Source organism: Coturnix japonica, chromosome 1 (assembly GCF_054131305.1).
Source record: "Coturnix japonica strain WE chromosome 1, WE-NBRP24, whole genome shotgun sequence".
Lineage (NCBI taxonomy): Eukaryota > Metazoa > Chordata > Aves > Galliformes > Phasianidae > Coturnix > Coturnix japonica.
Genome location: NC_140663.1, coordinates 59,505,122 through 59,523,404, shown reverse-complemented (window position 1 = coordinate 59,523,404; position 18,283 = coordinate 59,505,122). Strand labels below are relative to the sequence as shown.

At 38.7% G+C, this 18,283-nt stretch overlaps 1 long non-coding RNA gene across 1 annotated transcript; it reads left to right on the top strand.

Moving 5' to 3' along the window:
- Positions 1–5,432: 5,432 nt before the first annotated feature.
- On the top strand, positions 5,433–17,800 carry LOC116653411 (uncharacterized). Its single transcript, XR_004307196.2, has 3 exons — positions 5,433–5,517; positions 11,879–11,979; positions 17,274–17,800. It is a non-coding gene; the product is annotated as an uncharacterized LOC116653411 (long non-coding RNA).
- Positions 17,801–18,283: the final 483 nt, after the last annotated feature.

The window sequence follows — 18,283 nt, the reverse complement described above, 5'->3', positions numbered from 1 at the left end:
TGCTACGGCTTGACTGGGAAGACCTTGCTGTGTGCATATAGTCTGGCTGCCCTTTAGGCCTGAGATATGAGAGACATTGTTTGGGACTGCAAGGGGGAAGACGGTATGTGATTTTTTGTTCTCTTTAGGGAATAGAAAGAAATTTCTTGTAAGGAATTTCCCTAGAAAATCCAAGGGTTTGGTAGAGGATCAAGTGAAATAACTGGCTTTCTTCCAAAGGATGTTTTTTAGACAAGCTTTTCACCTGGGCTCTCCTGTTCATCATTAGGCTTTTCTGAGAAGGACTCCAGATTCAGGTCAAATAACAAATATTAACTGGCTCCTTGGAGCTTCGTGTCAGAGTAGGATTTTCCTTCTGCTCCTTGAAACAGTGCCATCTGCACAGCTTTTTCAAGTTTGATGAACATCTCAAAGCACCTCCAGCCTTTTCAGTAGAGCCAAGAGAAGTAGAAATGTGTGAACATTCAGATTCAGGTTGCTTGGACTCCAGTTTCCTCTTAACAGTATATCAAAGGACAAAACTTACTTGTGAAAAGTTAAAAGAACACTGTCCTGTCTCACAATACTGTTTAAATATTAGAATAAGAGAATTTTCCTAATCACTACCAGTGCTGTGCTTGAAAGAAACTTGAAAATCAAGGTACAGTGGTTTTGCTGCCAGAAGTTCACATTTTCTAAAAAGATCCTGGAATATGAATTTAGCCAATCATTTAGATTATGACACTTGAAAGAGGACAAAGATAAATCTGATCTTTTAATGACGGTAAGTGAATTGTGTTCTGTTAGTCAGGTGTACACTCCTGTGATCAGCAGGAGTTTTTTAGAGAGGAAATCCCCTGACATCTTATGAAAGCTTTGGAGACATCTGAATGCAGTATTATGATCTTTTTTTAATTGTCACGCTCAGAAGTGTATCTGAAATGCACTTGTGTGCTATCTTGCTAAATGATTAAAGTATATTGTCAGGTGAATTTAGCACATTTGCTCTTTACTCATTAATAAACAAATAGAATTTTTAACTGTTTGTTACTTGAAACAGATTAAAGTTTGCTTTGGTGAACTTCCACCTATATTTTGTAGGACTCTTAACTTCTCATCTATTGCTACTCTTTATTCATGGAGAATAATGATATTTCCAAGTCACGTGTAATCATCTCTTTTCCAATGATTTGAGGATTGGGTCTTCTGAAACTGAACAGTAATAAGCTAAAATTAAAGCTTGTTCTTGGGCACAGGTTGATTAGGAGAATGGGGATTGCTGGAGGACTGTTGTCTGTGTTAACATTTTACAAGCATATGTGAAAAGCTTTACTTGTGGCAAAGATTTATATAAAAAGACACACAAATTCACTGTGCAACTCTGCCTTATACAGAAACACACAAGCAGAAAATGTGACCCAGTGTTTTTCCATTATCCTCTACATGATATCAATCACCAGAAAAAAAAAAAATCCTAATTATAATTTATTAAGAAAAAAAAAGACAAAATCTGACTACATTTGTCAAGATAATTCTTGATACTTGACACCGTATATTGCTATTTATTTTTGCTGTTAATGATATCTGTGCACATTTATCACCACAGAACCTTTTTTCATGCATGTCTCTTAGCTGGGGTCATGTTATTGCTGAAGTGTTTCTTCCAGGTGTCATCGTTAAGATAATTCTTTTTAAAATATCAACTGATATTTTTCTCAACTTCTGACGACAGGAATAGATGCAAAGGGAATATTTTCTTTTTCTTACTTTGAAAAAATACATGTGGATCATGAGAGTAAATAGAAAGAAGAAAAGGTGTCCTTGCCTAGATTTTATAGCTGGAACTATAAGCTGGTGAGGAGGAAGGTGTTGTTTTTTCATGTAAAATAGGATGGATTCTTAGGTTCTGAAAATAAGAATTTACACATGTGCGCAGGATTTACACATGTTCACCATATCTGTGTTAGTGTTTGGAATCTTAGATTTCCTCAGATGCCACTGGCTAAGAGTCTGCACAGGTTTCATGTGCTCTGCATGTGTAGCATCCCCATTCCATGGTCTCTATTTTGCCCCTGGCTGCTGCAGCCTGCCCTCATACCCAACATCAGAGTTTAGCAAGGGGATAAAGGTTCCTCTGTGCTTCAAACACAGCCATGGAGTGGAAGTTGTCCCCTGAAGAGAATTCAGATGGGTACTGTGGTGTTGTGGGCAGTGAAGAAGCAATATGGAAGAGGAGAAAGAATGGAGGAGGAAAACCGGGATAGTTACGCTGTCTGAGTTGCCAAATATTGCTGGTGGAGGAATTTTTGTACTTGACCTCTGACAAGGCATTTCTTCTGAAGCTGGTTTAGTCGCAGACCTATGAATTGCACAGGAGACCAGCAATTTCCTTATTATTATTTCATCCTTCTTTTGACCACTGTAGTTTAAGATTGGTTTTACAGAAAGCTTAAAAATCACAACAAAAGTTTAAAAATAGTTAATTCTGAAAGAGGCACCAATAGTGTACTATTGTGCCTCCTGCTGATTGTTAACACCAGATATTACTTGTATGAAGTCATAGAAACTTCATGAAAAAAGCAATTTCACAATCAGATGTGAAGGATTTCGGTATAAGGATAGTCTATTGGAATGTTCACATATTCATACAAATGTTTAGTGCAAGGTAAGCACTGAGACATCAGTATTTCTAGGAGTTTATTTTTTGTTGGCTTTGTTTTTTGTTATTTTTAGAATGCAGTGTAGAAGTTTGAGGTAAAGAAATAAAGCAGATAATATTATGGTCTGATCTTTGGGTGGTAATGTATAGAGCTGGAAGTTGGATTTCATTTTCCTTGTAAGTCCCTTCCAACTCAGGATATTCTATGATTCAATTAAATTGGAATTTTGTTGTATCTTTAAATACTGACTGGGGCTTGCTAATGGAAAAGATTCCAATGCTACCTCTGGAAAAAAAAAAGTTAGTTCTGAATAAATGGGCTCCCATTACAAATCTCAATTCTAAGTTTAAATGTGAATTTGAACTTCCTCAAATAATCTCCTTTATTCATGATCTTCCTTCTGTGATGGGCAACACCATTTTATGGTGACCAAAAGAGAACACCACAAACCACCATATTCTCAGCAACTGAATGCTGGTCCAGTGATCCCTGGGGAGATATGGAAGTGACACCAAATCAGAGGCCAGATCTATATCTTACCAGCTACAGGAAATTGCATGAAAAATCATCTCTAGATTCAAGGGTTTTCCAAAATCTAAGAACCCATCCACTGTTTCAAAGATGTTTTTCTGTTCTTACTGTTGCCTTGCCTGGAGACTGGAAAAGCAAGAGAGTAAAAGCTATCAAATAAACAACATATACAAGACTATCACTGACCAAAATTAGAAGTATAAATGTGGAAAGAGAACTGACTTCTTGCTCCTACTGATGTTAGTGGTAGCTTGCTAAATTCAGCAGAGTTGAGATTTCAGGCTATTTTATTGTCTGAATTAGTTCATAATGGAATGTTCCTTTGCTAAAGATGTAACTTAGCTTAAATTCATGACTAATTCTGCCGAGACTTTTTGAGGCTTGGTGCCTAAATACTTATGTAGTACTCTAAGTATCAGAAACAAGAAAAAAAGATGGATAAGGAAGTTAGATTAATAATAAAAATATTAAATGGTTTTAGATATTTAAGTGCTTTTAGATGTATCCTTTATTTCACAGAAGATTTACTAAGGAATTTTTTTTTTTTATTTTTTATTTTTAATTAAATCTAAAAGTCTCCTTTTAATGGTAACTTTCATGTAGATGCAAAGAGAACATGCACACAGAGATGTTTCTGTGGGCTGTAAAAGTACTGAAGAGAGAATCTGTATGGAAGCCAAAGTATTTTAGAAATTTCCCATGTCCATCCTCTGAAACAATTGGTAATGAGAAATGATTAGAATTTATTTCAGTACCTGAAATGGATCCATTCCCTCTAGCTGAGCAAAATGCAGTGATTTCTGCAGAAAAGTAGTAAAAGTTGGAAGTGTACAGATGAAAAAGTTATGGGGAAATTCTATCTGTCTCTCTCAAGGTTTCTGTTGTTTTTACCTTTGCTTGCAAGCCTCTTGTATCCCTCTTGTCTGTTCCGCATTTTGGATGCATGTTTCTAAGAACTGCCATACTTAGGCTGGAGTTCACCATTTGTCCATTTGTACTATTGGTTTTTTTTTAATCTTCATTCCTCTATGAGATTACATCAGTATTTTGTGTTTTCCTCCCCCACACCCTCAACTTCCCCAGTTTAAAGATGTGCTCTTTTAGGTCTCTTTTTTTTGTGTGTGTGTGTGTGACTTTAACAATGTTCTGTTCACATTTCCTTGGATAGAACCAACAATTGCTTGTTGACCCATTTTAACCCCTTTTGAGCATCATCTTCAAAGTGTAACTGTCCTTGACAATGAAAGAGACCTTCCTATTGTCTGGTCCTTCCAGGCAATCTTTAGCATTGAGTTAAATGGCTTTCAGATGGAGGAGTTGGCTGGAAGGAAGGAGACAAAGTGGTCTGTTGTTTCTGAGTGACTTTGCTAGACTTTCTCTCTTTTTTTCTTTTAGAATGGTGCATTTCTATAGAAGATGACAGACGTTTTGACAGGTGCAATATGCTTTGAACTGTTGTGTCAGATAATTCTTTTGTCTTGGTTTTTCCCAGCAGAGTGGTACATCTCCTTAGGATGCTGATATGCATATTGTTTGCTTTTCATTTAGTGTGGTGAAGCCTTCCATCCTCCTTTTCTCTCTCCCTCTCTCACTTTTTTAATGGCCCTTTGCATATATGTAGCTAACCCAGATGGGAAGGCGGAGTGACCATGACTTACACCTCTTTCTCCAATCTTTTGATAGTGGCAACTGACAGTTATAACTCAGGAAATGATAATGGTAATAGAGAAAGAGCTATCAAAGACACTCAAAAGCATGACTTCAAATAAAATCATGTTATAGTCTCATCTCTGGCTGCAACAAGCTATGCTCATGTGAAAAAAAAGACAGTTTCAGGACTGTTACTTCAAAAGAAAGATTTAACTATGCTATCCTACATGTTGGCCTATGTTAAAACAAGTTGCAGTTCCATCACATAATCAAAACCGGTTTTAGAGGACAAGAACACTAAGTTAAACAAATTAAAAAATGCTTTATTTTATCCCTGTTAAGGATGACTACTGTTAGAAAACTGGTCATGTAGAGAAGATCTTGGGATATGCATATAATAGCATCCTTCTTTTTGTTTCTTTGCCTGCCTGCCTGCCTGTTTAGGGGCTTAAATGGACTTTCTATTACCTTTGATGTTTTCCTTTTACATTTAGAATCATCACTTCTTTTGGGTATGACTTTCATTCATTGTGACATGAATGACATCCGTGTTACTGAAGGACAGTTCGACTCTGAAAAATTTAAAGACCTTTCTTCATTTATTTATTTATTTATTTTCAGTTTCTCCACGTGGCATAAACTCAATGAAGAGAGATTTAAAGGCTGCACATCCAACAGACGAATGGACAACACAATGGTAAGTGTTACTGTTAATAGGGAAAGATGGCTTGGAAAGCTTTGCTGTATGAATCCTTCCAGAACATTTGAGAAATTGATTTGATTTTTTAAGCAATTAAAATATTTACACCAAGATTTTTAAAAACTGGTGACTCACAGCTAAATCCCTGTAAGTGAAAGGTGGGTGACCTGGTAGCCTGATTTCCAAAACAATGGTAAGGACATATCAACTCAGGCATTTTCACAGACATCTGCTCCACAGAATGCTTTAGAGTTTCTCACTCTAATGTTTCAGGATATGTAGCAATTAAAAAAACTCTATATGCTGTAATGGCATCTAGTGGGTAATCTTGCAGTTAAAAAAAAAAAAAAAAAAAAAGTGCCTCTTCTGAAACGATGAATTTTATGGAAGCTTTTGACTGGTGATTATGATACCCTCAACACTGAATGGCTGTATTTATTTCTTCACTAGCAGATGCTGTAGAGCAGCAAAGTGTTCTACAGCAGATCTTAAGCGTGTGAGATCAATGGGATATCTAGCTAAAGTGTTGTTTCAAGTGCTGCCTGCTGCCATAGAAGGGTCCTAATGAGTGTTATATTTGATTGTAAACATGTTTCTTTGCATCACTGATTATTTCTGTATCTCCAGTTATTTTTTCAAGTAAATCAAGTTTGTATTTCAACTCTTTCTTTGGTTATTCAGTCATGCAAACAAGATACCAAATTTCTCAATTTTAAGTATCTCTTCTTCTGAGCTGAAAACAGTGTTTTTGCCCTCCATGCTCTATACTCAACCACTACCAATAGTCTTCAGTTGCAGATTTATCATGAATTGACCCGTATTTGTCTGAAATTCCTTCTGTCACAAAATATATTTTCAACACTGGAAAATTCAAAGCACATTTTTGTAGTTACACACATCAGACAGCTGAAAACAGTTGATGATGAAGACTGTTGGACAGTCTTACTAAGAGGCCTTTTCAGTGACACAGTCACTTAGCATTTGTCAAGGAATTATCTCATCTTAAGAGATTTGATGTCTTTCTGTGAAGAACCAAATGGAACTGATGTTAAATTGTTTCAGACTCTTGCAAAACAGTGTACTTTTGAAGCTGGGAGAATTTTGCCAAGGGAACTGCAAGGCAAAACTTTCTTGGGATGATGCGCATCACATTTGGTTTTATGGTTTCTCTTTCACCGTTTGAAGAAATTTCATAGCTGAATAGGCTGAAGGGAACCCACGCCTTTTTCACAGGAGTCCAGTGAAAGCAAGGCAGAGTCCTTGTTATGGTCATCAGCAAGCTGGTTATTTATTTCTTGATCAGTATCTAAAATTTCTATAGGGTTCTCTTTAAAAAAGTAAAGATGGTTTATCTTTTGATCAGGTCTAGTAGGAAAATATGCAAAGAGTTCTCACAGGCTGCTGATGTTTCAAAATATGGCCACTGTAACAATTCACATGCTGTACAAACGTCATGGTTGTCAAGTGTTCTGCTTGCCCTTGCTGTATAGACTTCATGGTTGTCACTGGAGATAGAGAGCTGGACCTCCTGTTCCAAAAGCATAGACTCCCACTGTCAGCATTGGTATCGTGTTGTGAGAATGGGGAGACTATGCAAATTAGATAACATAATGCTGCTCATATGGGAGTTAATTCCCACGTTAATCCTGTGAGCGAATGAACAAGCTACTTGTAGGCTCCAAGCCTGGTTGAGGCCAAGCTGTATCTTCCTGCCATAAGAAGAGGTAGGCCCACTCTCCAGATAATCTGGCTCCTGAGCACTAAGTAAAGTTGTACCTGCCACCTGATGTCCCATTGCTATTGAAATGCTAAGCATGGAAGAATCTGTTAGGAATCCATTGATGAGAAGCTGATTAAAATCAGCTGGGACTTTTTCCTCAATTTGGCAAAAATTTGGATCACACTTTTAACAGGAAAGCTACACTAAACACATACTTTCTCATGGGAATCTCTTCACCCGTCTGGCAGAATAATAGGCTTTATTAGAGTGACAGCAAATGAGAAACCTTAATTTTTTTTCTCTGGTGGACATTCAGGAACTGTTTCAGACATATAAGGCAGGAAAAGTACCACTAATGAGTCTTCAGTAAGAGCTGTGCTTTGAACCAACTCTGGAGGCCTCAGTTAAGGAACAGGAAACAGCATCAGCATCATCATGATGCTGGACAACAAATTTTGTGATGCTGATTCCTTGGGAAATATCAGCATAACTTATTGTAAGTCAGAAGAACACTGCATGCTGCCTGTTGCTTTCTTTTCAAGTTTCTTAGACTTGAATATGGTATAGAAAATCAATGAATAAGCAGTAGGTACTTTATCTCACCAAGATTAATTCATGCATATGTTGCTGAGTCAGGATTTCTTTTTTCTTCTTCCTTGACTGAGAAATGAAGTCAGTCACTTGGCAAGGGTTTCATCTTCCTGCTTGTAGTCTAAAGGGTGACCACTAATGTCAGTAGGGTAAATTATAGGTAAATGAGAGACATTAAGTTACTTCTCTTTAACAGCAATTTATATTGATAATATTATTCACTTTAGTGACTGGTAGCCCAGATCAACTGATCCTGGAACATAACTTTGGCTAGAATACATTTGCTGGTGTTGACCCTAGAAAAAAGGATCACAGGGTAATCTCAGTACTATGTTGAAAGAGGAATGCATCAATTGTTTTCCTTATATAAAAAAGCTATCAATGAAATAAACAGTGAAACTTAAACAATTATAGGACTCTCTTACTTTACTGTTATCTGCTTTGAGTCAACACGATGCAGTGCTGGAAGGCAAGCAAAATAAATGCACTTTGCATAAACTACATGACTATAAATGCAGAAAGGTGCTGGAGAATCTGGACCCCACACACACTCTTTAACTCCTGTTTTGCTGTAAAATAATTTTGCGGCATATTTCCTTTCTTTCTGTCTTAAGAAACCAGAATATCTGTGATACAGCTTCAAAATTTATTCACAGCAAAATCTGTGAATCATTGCTAATACCTTTTTCTCCTTCCAGAAATTTACATTGTAACTAATGCCATTTTTTTTCCTGGGCCAAACTAAAATCTGTGCTTTGGTTATGTACACAATTGTGAATAACTGATATGAGATGTTCATTGAACACAGCTCTGTGAAAAAGACTAGTGAGTGGCGAGCTGCACATAAGCCAGCAGCATGTCCTCACAGCCCAGAAAGCCAACCGTGTCCTGAGCTGCATTGAAAGAAATGTGGCCAGCAGAGCAAGTGAGGTGATTTTGCTCCTCTGTGTTGGTGAGTGCTCACCTGGTGTACTGTGTCCAGGTGTGGAGTCCTTAGTACAGGAGAGGCATGGACTTGGTGTGCATCCAGAGTGGGGCCACAAATGGTCCCAGGGATGGAACACATCCCATGCAAGGACAGGCTAGGAGAGCTGGGGCTGTTCATCCTGGAGAAGGGAAGGCACCAGGGAGGCCTGAGAGTGGCCTTTTAGTATCTAAAGGGGGCTGTAAGAAGGAAGGGAACAGGCTCTTTAGCGAGATCTGCTGTGTTCTTCAACTTAAGGAAAGAATGAGGAGCGGAAAGAGGTGGAGAGAGAAAGAAGATCAAACAGTGATGGTGGTCTGGGGCTAGAATTGGTCCTCATATGTCATGAGCAGATTTTGCTGGTTGCCAAACAAGTAGAATGATAATGACAGGACTCATTAAGTGGAAACTAGTCTAGGAACAGATCATTCTCTAAGAAGTCCTTTGGTACAAATCTACACTTGAGCAGGACTAGTTTTGTTCTTGAATGACATGGAAAAGTGTTGCATGGTGTGCAAAATGCTGAGGCCTTTTTCACTGCTAGAGGCAGGTCTCTGGTTATATGCATAGATCTGATCCTGCACCACTGTCCAAATCAAATACAATAGGGATTATTCCAAAGGCTGTGCAGAAAGGCTCCCCAAAATGCAGTCAGCAAAGAGCACAAAGTTGTCAACTCAGAAACTGTGTTGTAAAGAGACTGATCTTTTAGAATACCTATAATCTGGCCACTCAGAAAAAAAACAGACCAAAACAGATGGGATGCTTCAGACTGCAAAAAGCATCACTGTTCCTAGCAGAGAACAATGCCAGCACAACATCCCTGCCTGAAGTTTTGGCTAGAGCATGGTCTTGACTGCCTCTGAAGTCAAAGATTTTCAAGGTCCTCAAAATTTGGAAGCTTACGTATGTTTTCCCCCCATATGCATTGTGTGCACTAAGAAGTGAGGTATGTATTTGTTTTGTGTTTATTTGATGTCATAGGAAAACAGGGAATGTGTATGTGTGTAACTTGGCCTTAGAATGATGATGATTTAATGACTGCATGAACATATTTCTAATGTCAAACTAGGAATTCAGCTTTCCTGAAGTATTTTCTTGACTTTTGGTCAATACGAATGACAAAATTCTTGATGAATCTGTGTTTTGTCCTGCATTTAAAATCTTGACTCCAATAATATTGCCTTCTATTTTATGGTCTTGACCTATGAAGTCAGAGGTAGATGTTGATAGTATGGCAGTAGACGCTGAACCTTCCCACAGATATTCTGCCACATTTTGTTGCTGTGTGACAGATGGCAGCAGAGAGGCAGTCTGGCAGATTAGTATCTAACTTGGAAGTGCATAAGAAGCAAAGGTGCGTCCCCGAATTGCTCTGTGTGGAAAAAAAATGGCACCTATTAACATTCATCAACATTTGCTCAATGTTTCTGGAGACCAAACAGTGAAGCAGTGGTTGGTGTGTTTCAGCAGTGATGTCAGTGATGTGAAAGACAATACATGTTCTGGAAAGTCATGCACAGAAGTCACATCATGAAATGAAGAGTGTCTTGATCAGCTCATCCGTAAGAATTGGTGAATTGTGACCAATGAACTGTGTAAGGAGCTGAATTTTGGCTTCAGTGCATTGGAAATGAGGGTGGCAGTGCTGGACTATTACAAAGTATGATTTGAGTTGGTCCCAGAAATAATAAACAGAAATAACACCATATGCAAGTTTGTCAAGACCTTCTGAACCAGTACAAGGCTGATGGTGATGGTTTCCTGGATCATATCACTACCAGTGACGAGATGTGATGTCACCACTAGGAGACAGTCAAAACAGCAGTCCGTGGAGTGGCAACCTGGGAATTCCCCAGTGAAGAAAAAAGTTCCAGATGCAGCCCTCAGTAAGTGATGTGCACTGTCTTTGGGACAGAAAAGGGATGATCCTTCTGGATTTCCTGCAATCCAGACAAACTCTGACTGCTACATTGCAACACTGAATAAGCTGAAGTCTTGAAGTTGCAGAGTCAGGCCCAAAAAGAAGACAGCCTTTCTTTTTCAACACTATCATGCCAAGTCCCATACCAGTTTGAAGACTGTGGAGCATATTGCCAACTTTGGCTGAACTGTCCTACCACACCCACTGCATAGTCTGTATTTGGTGTCTTCTCACTTCCATCTTTTTGGGCCAATGAAAGATGGACTGTGTGGGCAACATTTTCCTAGTAATTATGCTGTCATAACAACTCTGAAGCAGTGCGTCACTTCCACTGGTGCAGATTACTACAAGTATGGTATGCAGACTCTTGTTCACTGCTGATGAAAGTGTCTAGATAATGATGATGACTATATGGAAAAATAGCATTTTGTAGCTGAGAAAATTTTCTTCAAATAGTGTTATTGTGCTCTTTTATCCATCATAATTTCTGCGGAAATAAATAGGAGACATTTCTTTCAGAGCAACCTACATTGCTTATGTGTAGGCACCCAAATGTAAAGTTGCTACAAGGTTTGTTCTATTTCTCATACAAATTAATGTAAATCACATGATTTATTTATTTTATTTTTTATTTTTTTCCAAACTAATATATATCTGATCAAACTCAGTGCAGAAGGGGCTAAATGAGGAAATAAGGGAACTTGGGAGATTTTGAGCTCCCTGTCACTTTCAACTGCACTGTTACTGAATAGATCAGAAATCAGGAAGTAATCCTTGCCAAATATTTATATGGATTTTGAAGGCTGAAGACTAATTTTCTTTGCAATTATTTTTCTGTGTGATTTGTTAGCTTCAGGATTACTTCCCTATCAGAAAAGCAACTGATATCATTAGTTTAAAGCTTCATGGCTTGTAAGTCATAGGCTGTTTTCTAAGGCTGTTTTAAACTGTGTGCAATGATACAATGAGAATGCTTTGTCTTAGATGAACTAAAAATTATAATGGATAGAGAAAACAGACTCAGTCTTTTTACTGAGAATGAGAAGTTATTTTCTTCCTAGTTTCTTATTACTTTACTGCTTTAATTCCTGGCAGTATTGCACTGATGTTAAGCACTGGTCCCCAGCACCGAGTGGCAATTTATCATCTTTCTTGGCAGGCTTCCTACTTCGTCCTGCACCTGCCTCCTTGAAAGAAAACAAGACATCAGATACTTATTCAAATAATGCAGTAGCTGATCAGCAGAGTATCTACACAATGGTAAGTTATCCATGATAAAAGGACAACTTTTTCATGCATTATATGTGACATATGTGTCCTTTCTCTTAAGATTTATGACATTCATGACGGTTAGTATTGTTACTATAATCAAATCTTTTACAGCCTAGCTGCAGAGGTTCAAAGTGTTGTCAATAGACTTCTATATAAGAGTCAATCAAGCAATTTCATAAATGCTTTGAAACACCTGCACTCTCCTCAGAAGTGTAAAAATAGCAACACCATGGTCTCATCTTTTAAGTCATGAGGCTACTATGTCTCAGTAATTCCTTACTGGCAAGCAAAGTGAAAGAAGTGATCAAAACTATATATTTGTTTGCATTTGCTCTATATAATGAATATACATCTGTTACATACCCATGTGGCTGGGTATTGCATTCACACCCACCTATTTTGTGTATGCATGTGTATATTTAAAGGCTTTCTGAGGAACAGCTAATAGCCTTAACTCAGAAATACAGAAGAAACTAAATAAAGGCTTTATCTGTAAGTGAGAGGATTAGCACAATAGTTGGAAATGCTCATGAAAAGAATATATAAAATCTTATTCACAAATATGAGAAGGAAGTTCATGTGTTTTACCATGGAATTTGCATTTTACAAGCCTCGCTGGAGGCAAAGTGCTTAACTGCTAGGAAGTAGGATGCTGGATGCTTGCTGCAATGGGAGGTGAGTCTGTCAGTTGAAGCATTAGCCAGTGGTATGGAAACACAAGGGCACCAGTCAGCTTTTTGTGTTGGATCCAAAGTATTTTTTATAGTGTTAGAACAGTTCAGCTGCTTATGGTGGCATGGTGATCAATAAAGCCAAGTTCTGTTGCACCAAGGAATACTGTGTTATCTGTGATTATTGTAATAACCTATACCAACAAGCCACCATGTTACGAGTTGTATTAAAAACAGATTAAGAGAAAGAAAAAGGGCATTTCCTGCTTGAGAACTGCCAGTTTAATAGGAAAAAAGAAATGCGGAAAAGGTACAAATGTTCAGTGAGAATGGAGCAATTAAGCAAAGAGTGACAAAAATATGTGCATACATAGACAAGTGGTACAAAAATAGAACTTTTTGAGTCTTTTAAATATCTCACTATAAACAGATGCAAAGAAGGAAACATTTGGCAGAAGAAGAGAGATGTGTGGAACAGGGTAGAAGCCATAGCTACATGGGCAGTGCAGGAACACTGCTCAGGGAGGAGATCCTGTGTAGATCTGCTCAAATCATTAAAAGACAAAGTGTTTCTTTCAGATGCCCACCTCAAATAAGGAGTTTGAACTAGGAAATCTGCACTACAGGCAAATGCCATAAGGTTAGGGAAAGGCCCCTCTCTTTTTCTCATCAGAACTCAAGTTATGTGTAAAACTTTTGAAGGCACAGAGGGATTATCATCAGGACAACAAAGTATTTTTAGGTGAGCTGTTTATTTAAAGCTCACATTATGGAAGATTTTAGCTCAGAACTTCACGTATGCCTACTGAAATACCATCTGAAAGAACTGTTCGATCCAGAGGCATAATCTGGTGTCAGTCTCCTCTGAAATAGTTGTTATACTAATATTCTAGTTATGAATTTACATTTGTTCATAACCCAGTCTTCAGCTTCAGTCCTTGTTTGTTTTCTGCCCATTCAAAGGTAAGATTTGCTAGTTCTCTGCAAAACTAATTCTGCAGGTATCACACAAAGTGATTTCTTATTTGTCACAGGCTATTGATCATTAGAAATATTTGCTACCTCCTAAAGAACTTCAGGGAATGGCAGGAGAGGCTCAGGTTGGGTAGTAGAAAAAGGTTCTTCTCTGAGAGGGTGGTTGAGTACTGGGACAGGATCTCCAGGACAGTGATCCATGATCACTCTGCTCCTGGAGTTCAAGAAGCTCTCAAATCACTTGCAGGAACATGGTTTGAATTTTGGATGGTCTTGTCTGGAGCCAGGATTTGGACTTGATGGACCTTGCGGGTTTCTTCCAGTTTGGGATATTCTGAGATTCTATGATTCTGTGACCTGCAGGTGTGACTCTGCATTTATCCCCAGGATTAGGAGAGGGTAATGCAATATTTGGCAGGCTTCTTGAAAGACTTTCGCAAATGGTAGTGCTTTCGATGGCGTAAACAGCTGTGTTGAAAGGCTGCTGGAGGATTTTCCTGCTGTAGTAGAATGGTGGTCTTTGCTGCAGAGATATTGAATATGGGTTTTTTTTGCTGCTACTCAGTTTTGAATAGTGAATTGATTTTCATGCTCCCAGACTGAGAAGGTGAATTTTGCTACGTTCATGTGACCTTACTGTTTGACAGCAGCCACCCTTCCTGTCAGGTATGCAGAAAAGAGGGTGAAAACTGAAACACACTAGTCTTGTGGCATTGCTCTTACCTTGCAATTGCCCCTTAAAAAGAGCCAGGGCTCTGTTAACTCCTGGAAGCTGACAGGTAATATTGATATAATGTTTAAACTGTCCTACCAAAGTTCATAGGTCTCCTGGATGGTAATAGTTTATTTTTCTCCTCTTGCTCTAGCACTGCTGCAGCTCATTTATGATGGGCAAGGTGTGGTAGCAACATGTCATCCCCAATATTCTCCAGTCCTCACAGCATGACTAAGATCTGAGCTACTGATGCTCAGCTCCTCTGCACAGTGTACAATTGGGATTGACCTGGGTTCATAGCTGTTGGACCTCAACATTTAAAACAGCAAAACTACCAGAAATGCTCCTTTTTGTTTTGTTTTGTTTTTTCCATAGTCATGCTGTATATATAAATATTTTATTTGATTTCCTAGGTTTCCTTACATGTTTGGGTGTCCTATTTTTTTTTAATATGCCCTCATGTGCAACTGCTTAGTAAATACCAGCCTTAATGCTTGTGACATAGGAGCTTCATTCAATAGCAACAAAGGCAGAATAAACACATAAGGCTCTGTGTATCTGGTTGCTTGGGCAAGTTGCCTTACTTAGCAGATGCAAAGATATTAAATTTCTATTCAGATGATTAAAGAAGAGCTTCTTCACGTTTTACTGCATGACCTGCTCTGTTTACAGTGCATTAGGGGTTTACTATGGTGATAGAGAAATGGCACCTTCTCTGCTCGCTTTTCTTTTGTAACAGACATTTCTTCAGAAGGACATGCCAATCACCTTTGTCTCCAAGAACATCTAGCATGCATTTAAAAATATATATGTAATATGTAGGCTAGTCTTCATTTTGGAGATGTGATTTCTAAAGGTAACAGCTAGTGTCAGGTTTCTCAAACTGCTCCTTCTAGTTCTTGTTTTCAATTGAAATGGTGTGCTGTGTCAGCAGAACCCACAAGGCACTGCCACGCTCTCTTTTGTTTTGTGGTCATTTGACACATAAAACTAGCAGCTGCTCTTAAAGGACCCTGCAAATTGGCTGCATTAAAGATACAAAACATGAAGGGCTTCTTTTTCACGATGGTGGGAAGCTTTCTTAACTGCATGTAATTCAGGGCTAAACCTCTGCTAGCGCAATTAAAAGAGTGAAATAAGAGCGTGTTTTACATACAAGGGATAAACTGAGAAGATGGGGTGAGACAGGATGAGAAATGGCTGAGGAGGGGTTATAGGCTCAGTTCTTCCAGCAATTATCTTGACATGTGAGCCACAGCTGTGTGCACTTTTTGAATCTAAGAGACAGCATCCTGGGCCTGCTGTCACTACAGATGTTTGTGTGGTGTCAGCTCATGTGCCTGAGCGCCATCAGTGCGAGGATCTTTGAGTAAAGCTCAGTGGTGCTAAAAGCAGTCTTACACTGGTTGGGGCATACCTGTTATACAGAGAAGTTACAGAGGAGTTGTGGCTCTGCAAGGTGTATAAGCAGATACAGTCTGTGCTGCGTACCAGATATAAGAGGCTGAAACAGAACCCAGCAAGTATTACTTGGGAAAGTAATTGTTTTTTTGCCAAATTTTGGCTAGAATGGGAAACGTTATAATTGAGTATTTCTATTGCACTTGCTTTAGATACTGGCAAGTCCTGGCCATAATATCCAGTGGAGAACAATAATGAGTGGTCTCTATTATCAGACTTCTTAATTTAGGCATCAGTGACACACAGATGAGAACTACTGTTTTTGTGATTTCTGTGAGGGATCATAATTTATCCAAAGACCACCAGATCTGTATCAGACTTGACGAATGAGCTTCAAAGCTGGTAACATACCTGAACTGCATGCTTATTCTACTTATTTTGGAATTATATTTTTCTTACAGGAATGAATGTGGAGGTTGGGTTTAGCTAGGTTATCTAGGTGGCAAACACCAAGACTTGAGAAATCAGCCTCAAGAGATAGGAGCTGTAGAAGAAATCATGCTACTGTACAGCTTTTCCTTCAGAAGAGGAACTTTAGGTTTCCATGAGATGCCAGGAGTACCCCAAGTGTGCTGGCAGAGCCTTCCCATGCAACACTTCAACCACCGGTAGTCTGTCCCATGGGGCCTTGCCCTCAGTGCCCAGATGAGGTGAAGGAATGAGATTGGCTACATCTCACCTGAAACTGGATTCAGCCTGGAAGGAAATGGATTTCAACATTCTAATAGAGTTGGGATGAATGAGGGAACCAAATCAAGGCAGTCTGGCGGCAGTTAAAGAGTGCAGAATTGTTTTGTGTGATATTTGCTCATCTCCTCTCAGGTGAGCTTCATTTTGGGATAAGGATTACTGTTTCTTCCTAAGGAGAAAAAAAAAAAAACAAACCTAAAAATGAGCCAGGCATGATCATTCTAGCAGAATGCACCCTTTTAACATGAAATGCATCAATCAACACTTAGCTTTCTGTGAGGAAAGCTCACCCTGTTTTAAGCCAGTTCTTTTCAAATTGTGTTTCAAATGTCATTAAAAACCCCACAGAGGAGATTACAACATCTGGGAGTTGAAAAAATCAGGGAAAACTAGGTGAGGGGAAGCAACCTAGGGGTAATTTGCTAGAGGAGAAAAGATAAGCCTAGATGAGTACTAGAAAGTCAAACCATCCCTGTCCAGGTTGGACAGGGCCCTGGGCAACCTGATCTAGTAAAGGTGTATGTTTGGTGGCCCTGCCAGGCAGGGGGGTTGGAACTACATGATCCTTGAGGTCCCTTCCAACCTGGGTCATTCTGTGATTCTGTGAAATAATGGTTGACTGTTTCTACTTCAAGACTTCTCACTGTAATAACATCCACACTTTTTCCTTGTGCTTAAATCTGAATATATGGTAAGAATAATTTTCTGCGCTTCAAAAGGGAAAAGGGCCACCGGCTCCTTACTACTGTTAATCTGTTTTTTTCATACAGATTTCAGTTTTCTACACACTGAAGAGCAATGGGGCTCAGCTTTGGAGCAGACAGTGTTCTGTTGCTAATATTGCAGATGAGTCAACTAACAAGTGGGAAAGAGGCTTAAGGTAATGGCCTTTTCTTGAGTAGATATAATTTGAAAGTTCTGATAAATATCATGGATTTTGAGTGGAAATGGATGAATTCTTTTCTGGATATGGTATTTTATCATGGACCTATAATTTAGGTAAATATTTACTGTTCTACTGTTTTGCTGGAAGCTGGAGAACTCAAGAGGTTTAATTCCTTTGGCTTCCTGAGAATGGCGTGAAACATTTATCTCGCATCAAAAGCACATAAAGTAGTTGTTAAACTGTAGTAAGAGATTTTTTGTCAACCTGATGTTTAGTTTGGCTCTGTCATACAAATTATGCTAGTCATACCATGTTCAACAGGAAAATGCTTGCCAAAATTCTTTGTCATGAGTGGAGCTTGCAAGTACAGGTAAAACCAGAATGATCTTACAAAGGAAATTATATTTGAAAGGGAATTAGGAAAAAATGATTGATAGTCCACTTTTGAGATATCAGCAAAACATCTCTGCTGTTACTACAGTAGCATGAACCCAGATAAGACAGGAGGAATATATATGTCTGAGTAGATCCCAGAGGGACTAAAAGTGTTTATCTGCTGGGTGAGGAAAATGATGGGTTTCTACAGCTATGGTAACTTCCACTCAAAGGTGTGAACGTTGAGTAAAAAACAAAATCTGTAAGAAGTTTCAGGCACTGAAGAACTGAAACAAGATGAGACCTCGTTAAACTGTAAATAGGCTGGGATCCTCTAATTCATCAGAACTCTATCGAATGTGACAAGTAACCTGTTATTGTTAAACAGGCTGAGAAGAGTTTATGACTTGGTCTGACCATCATGGACAGATAAGGTGAGAATCACTGATGTGAGGACCACATGTTTGATTTGGACTCTGAAAACAGCTACTTGCTTGTCTTCTGCAAAGATCTGAGAGG